The following is a 6,294-nucleotide window of genomic DNA, read 5'->3' on the forward strand; positions in this document are numbered from 1 at the left end:
GTAGCTCGCAATAATGCCAAACTGGGAGTGAAGGAATTCCGCCAGAATGATCGAAATGCGGTTCTCGGAATTTTTCTCTGATACAAAACTGCAACATCCGTCCGCGCGCACCCGAATGAATTCAACGGATTCCTCGCACTCAGCAAAAGCTGAAGTTTAATTTTCCGGCTAGCTGCAACTGTTTGAGGACCGGGGAAACGGTGTTCCGTCGGCTAGCAAGCTAGTTGCGGTCGGCAAACTTTCCTCAAATATTATTCCAATTGCATGAAACCGCTTGCACAACTATTTCCGAATAGCCAGCTAGAATATCAAGCAGCCAGCGCAGAATTTGCCATTTAACTGCGGTATCCTTACGCGTGCGGTTTCGAAATGCAAAGTTTTGCAAATATTTTACCTTGATTTTTTTTCTCCCCGGGTGCGCTGTGTGATCTGACAGGTACCTACCTGCAACTTTGATGGATGCAGCCGTGGTCTAGGGGTTGCATCGATTTCTATGCTAAACTTTGTCTCCCTTTTTTTTTGCTTCGTCTTTCGTACCCAGTGCCCGACAAAGTTAGTGAATTTAACTTTTTCAGGTATACATTTATTGTTTTTCGTATCTGCGCATTTTCTCTGATGTGATTTGATACTGCAAGATGTTACAAAATGCTGAATATGAATGCTTTTCGAGGTTAAAGTTTATAACCCAACTCAGTACGATATCAAATGTCCAAAAATCATCTCTAAGCTTGACGATCCCCTGTAGAACTGTTAGACTTTTTCCCTATGGATTGTGTCTCACTAAATCACTCGTAATGAACTTATTTATTTTTTGGTCCTTTACGCAAGCCATCAAATAAATTTCGTTTTTTTTTTCTGGTGACAATCCCGTTCACTCCAATTAACCCCAAATGAACGAGAAAATTCACCCTATTTATACCCGTTCCAAAAACCCGCTGATCTTCAATGCAAAACTGGGCCGCTCAACGAGATAAGTTGCTCTAGTTTGCGTTTTTCATCACTCTCGCTGCCTCCGAGGTTCGTCTTTTTTTACGCAGCTAGACTCGGGACCTGTACGCTAAACTTGACTCCTTTCGTCGTGCGATGAAATTATTATATCGAAATTATGAACTTCTTTTTGTAGTCTGGTTTGCATTGGAATACTCAAGATGACCCCCTTCTTTGCTCTGTGCGAAACCGATTAGACCCAGGGCGGAATTTGAGCGGAACGCGGAAGGCGTTATCTTTCCACTGGGCACTTTCTCCGTTCCGCCGGTTGTCGTCGTTTGCAGATATGTACGCTTCAGAAAATGGACGAGAAAAATTCCCTTGAGACCGAATCAGTTTTGCCGCGGGGAGGGAGGAATATTGTAGAGAAAATAAAATAGTTTTCCCTCCGGCGAAACTTTTTCGGGCGAGAAGGCCTTGGGATTGTGATGGCATGTTATTTTTATCTATGTGGATCAGATTTTATTTCCTTCCAGGAGGGTGACCAGCTGAGACAACTTTAGAGTCTTCTAACGAAATTATAGGATTCATTTTAAATTTCAAATCCCAAGCTTTAAAATCTTCATCCTCCAGGGACTAATGAAGGGCCTTCTCGCGGGTGCCCAGGGTCACCCTAGCGTCTTGCCGTCTTGGAATGTAACCAAAGTCACTTTCTAATGTTGATATGTGTCACAAGGGAATGGAAAGCACACTACGAGTGACGTCAGAGAGATTTCTAACTGGTTTTCATGGTTGACAACGGCGTTGGAAATGGCCGGTAAGTAAATCCCTGCGAAGCTAGGTTCGCTGTTGGTGCCGAGATTCGTTGTGTGCGATATGGCTGCTCTCGGCGCTGGATAGTGACAGACAACAAAGTTTTTCTTTCTGCTGTCCTTAGGAGAGCGTTTCCATTGAAGCGACAAGCTTCGTGCACTGAAAGTTGAATTAGATTCGATTTTCGACGCTGATTTGATAAGGTTGAAGTTGAAAGCGAAGAAAATTTTTCGAATTTTATTTTTAGATTTGCTTGATTCTTCACACCAAAGAAAGACAGCTCATAAACATTTAATCGCAGAACTGCGCCCAGAGCTCAAACATCTGCCAGTGACCTCCGGACGAAACCAAAATTCAATTTCGACCCAACACAGAGGGTACTGCATTTGTCGAATATTTGAATCAGGCGAGAAATTAGTTACCATTTCCTGAATAATTGATTGCCAGAAAGCGATTAGCATAGCCGAACAGCAAGCATCGCCGGGTGACATCGGCAGACGGGATTTGCTGTAATTCTTCGAGATAACTTGATTTCATCAGCAGCCCCACTACCGTAATTTATGCAGAAAGGCTTTTCCAAAAACGATCGGAATAGAGACACACAGTAGCAAGCAGCTGCCGGGGCACGTTTCTTTTCGGTCGCTTCATAAATACAATTAGAAAGCTTCGGCTCAAGGCCCGCCCGGACCGCACGGAGCAACAAGAAGAAGGCTCAGCTTTCGGGCTGTGTTGTTTACTGATTTGCATCGAATTGTGGGATTTCGTAGCCATGACATAGCTGGAGGTACTTGTAGCTGGATTTGACATCTGTGATTGCATTGTTCACAGATGTCAAATCCAGCTACAAGTGCCTCCAGCTATGTCATGGCTACGAAATCCCACAATTCGATGCAAATCAGTAAACAACAAAAAAACAAGAAATCTGTACGCACATCTCCTCATCAATCCTGTCCTCTGGCTAAAAGGATCACTTAAATAAATACTCGAGCTTCGGATGTAAAGATGGGGCGTCCGTGAGGCAACTCCCTAACGCAATTCGAGATAAAATAATGCAGAATGCGAAAGGAGGTCCTTTGGATTCGGGTTTTACGTAATTGGAGGTCATTGTTTCTACATTAGTATGCTATTGACTGTTATTTACTTTCTATAGATTTTTTGAGCTAATAAGCAAACGAAAAGAAGGGTTGGCAATTCATATTTCGAAGAAGCAGTTGCAGTTAAAATCTATTATTCAACGATTTTTTCTAAAATTATCAAAATTGGTTAGGTCACATTACAAATTTTGAAAGGTATCTAAAAATATCGACCCTTTGTCGGTTGAATATAAACACGGCTTCACTTTCTGTGTCTTTCTAAGACACAAAGATCCGATGATTAGGTGTGATAAATTGATGTCGCGTGTCTGAAACCTATGATTTATAAATTGCTTCGAGACTTTCACTCCTCAGAACGTAGATAACAGTAAACCTGGGAAACCAGCAGGTACTTCCTATGAAACTATAAAAAGAAGTCTTTCTTATTTTTAATGACTATAATGCAAGTCAAACTATTTTTATTTCTATTTCAAGCAGTAAGTGTTGAGCTGACAATTGAAAAATGTACTAACTGAGGAAATAGTTAATTAGAAATTTACGAAAAATATAGTCCAGCAGGTGGGACTCGAACCCACAACTTCTAATCTCCTCTCTTATCCAGAATAATTCCGAAGTATTTGACTTCATCACTGAAGCCCAGTCTGACTCCATTCAGTGTTGGAGGAGTGATGGAGATCTTCCTTCGTCTACTGAATGGAATTAGGACTGTTTTTGAGGGGTTTATGTTTAGACCCTCCTGTAGACACCATAACGTGGTGGCATCCAGAGCCGCTTGCATTCGGCTCGACAGAGTTGCGTCATCTTTACATCTGACGATGAGGACGATGTCATCGGTGTATCCAATGACCTCGTATCCAAGCTGTGAAAGCTTATTGGGAAGTGCGTCGACAACTAGTGATCATAACAAGGGCGAGAGGACTCCTCCTTGGGAGCATCCCTTGATCACTGATATTGTTACAGACGAATCTACAGGTTGCTGTGAACACTCTGCTAGAGAGCATTGCGTGTATCCAGCTCCTTGAAGTGTGGTCGATTCCCATTATGAGAGAGAGCCGTATCAATTGATGCAAAGGACGTGTTATCGAAAGCCCCTTCAATATCAGGAATGGCACATAGCGCCGTCCCCTGATATCTCAGGGACTTTTCAATCAACGTCACTAAGCTGTGAAGAGCAGTTTCTGTTGACTTGCTGCTTTGATAGGCATGTTGGTTCCTATTAAGCGGGGAGTCTTTAAGAAACTCATCACGGATATATTTATCCATTATTTTCTCCATCAACTTGAGGAGTGATGAAGTCAGACTTATGGGTCTAAAAGTCTTAGGTAGGGTTTTATCCTTTCTTCCAACTTTGGGGATAAACACTACCTTCACCTTCAGCCAGTTATCCGGAATATGGCCCAGGATAAAGCTGGCTCTAAAGAGGTTTATGAGTTCGGACATGATAACTGTGGCCGATTTTTGTAGGAAGATGGGTAGTAAAGTTCGTCAATCGATCAGGTGTTCCTCAAAGGATTCCCAATTTGTATTCTTAGGATTTCTGAACAACAGCTTTCTTTTCAGAGGGTTAGCCTCTATATTAAAAACAAGGTGTCTGTGGTCCGATAAACTAGGTTCATCGGAGACATGCCAATTTTTATTCCTTTCAGAAATAGAGGCGCTACACAGAGTGAGATCACGGACCTCCTATCTGATAGCGTTGATAAAAGTGGGGTTATTCCCTACATTACATACATTGACATCGTTAGAAGTAAGGTATTCAAGTGGTGGGCGTTGGCATCGCAGCCGATCAGAAACGGCTTGTTGATGGCCTTGCAGAACCGCACGAGCGCAGCAACTTCGGGTGGCGGTATATCACCTTGGTCGCCCGGGAAGTAGGCCGACGCGACAACCATCTCCTGATTTCCTCTGGTTGTCGGTACTTCAACCGTGACGGCAACGACATCACGTTGGATATATTCTGTAATAGGTAAAATTTTTAGTTCTCTATTTAGCAGAATTGCAGTCCTTGGTTTGGACTGCGTGTCGCAGTAGATTAACCTACCGTTAGGAGCGTTAAGTCCGAGAACTTTGAATTCGTTGATCCACGGCTCCTGGATGCAAAGAACACCCGAGGCGCCTTTTGCGTGATGGAGATTCGCTTGCACGCAACGAAGGCTGCTTACTTTGCAGTGATGTTGCCGTCTTTGTCCGGATCGGAAGATGATCCGAGTATTGGCTGACGGCCGCCAACAGCGGTTTGGCTGGTTGATGGATGTTGCTCTTCCTCACTGTTCGGCTTCGATTGCAGCAGTCGATTGGCAACAGAAAGTCGTCGCGCACTTTCGGTTGGTTACATCGCCGAAACCATAGTGCAGTTCAGGGTTTCCATTTCCAATGAGTTTGGCCGATTCTTCCTAACCGGCACAGCGTCTGGCCTTCGGCAGATCCTTCATGTAGTATACACGAAGCTGTGCTCCCTGCCACGGTACGAGGGAAGGTACTTCCCTTTCCAACCACTGCACTGTATCGGTGTTGGCACAGGCAAGTTGCAGGAAACCATTTTTTAGATGGCAACCGTTAAACTTGGGCTTGGTGGTTGGATTTTCCTGGGCAGCAATGTGATCGAGGATGGAGGTCCGGACAGTCGGAAGCTGGTCCGTTGTGAGTAGGGAGCTGGGGCGGGTAGTAGAAGTAACCGCAAGGCTTATAGCTTCCACCATGTTCCTAAAAGTGGCCGTCGGGAGCGGCTTCGGACCCGATGACCCCAAACCAGTGCCGTTCCGCAGTTTTTAAGGCTGTAGACACTTAGAACAGGTGTTTGGGGACACGCAGTCGTCTGACCGCTGACGCTTGACGGCGGCTTGGTTTGTTTGAGCAAACTGCTCTGTCGAAAGGAGGGCCAGCTTCCTGGCGTCTTCGTACGAGAGACCGGAGCGAAGATTTTTGCTCAGTCGCCGCCTTTGCGCATTTGAAAGTCGCTTGACAAGGGGTGCCGATGATTCGGGTTTCCCTTCGTCATCGGGCCTTGTCTCAGGACCGGGAACTAAGTCCATTTGACTTTCGTCATTCCCTTTTGAAGAACGTAGGATTAAGGATGAAGCAGAGGGTCCTCCGTCCAGCGATTTGCTGTCGAGGTTGAAGTTATCCTCATGCTCCATCTCCTCTGTCCAGCCCGGTTCGTTTGTTTTTATGGGACTACGTTCCGAAGAGTCCATGGGTACCAGCAAAGCAAGGCTGCCGGTGGCCGAATTTTGTGAATTGATGTTATCCATAAAATTACCACGAGTCGATGGGTGAAGAAGAGTCCGCTGCATCAGTGACCCGCGTGATTCAGTAAGGGCTAATTACTGTGAAGGGTGCCCTGGTGCTCCACAGGCTCCGTTAGAGGCTGGGTATTTAGTAAAACATCCCCCTCCCCCCCACCACGTCATCCTTCGGCACGGGTCGCATAACACCTTAGCTTAGGGGTTTAAACCATTGG

The sequence above is a fragment of the Wyeomyia smithii genome, chromosome 1, assembly GCF_029784165.1.
Source record: "Wyeomyia smithii strain HCP4-BCI-WySm-NY-G18 chromosome 1, ASM2978416v1, whole genome shotgun sequence".
In the NCBI taxonomy this organism is placed as follows: Eukaryota; Metazoa; Arthropoda; class Insecta; order Diptera; family Culicidae; genus Wyeomyia; species Wyeomyia smithii.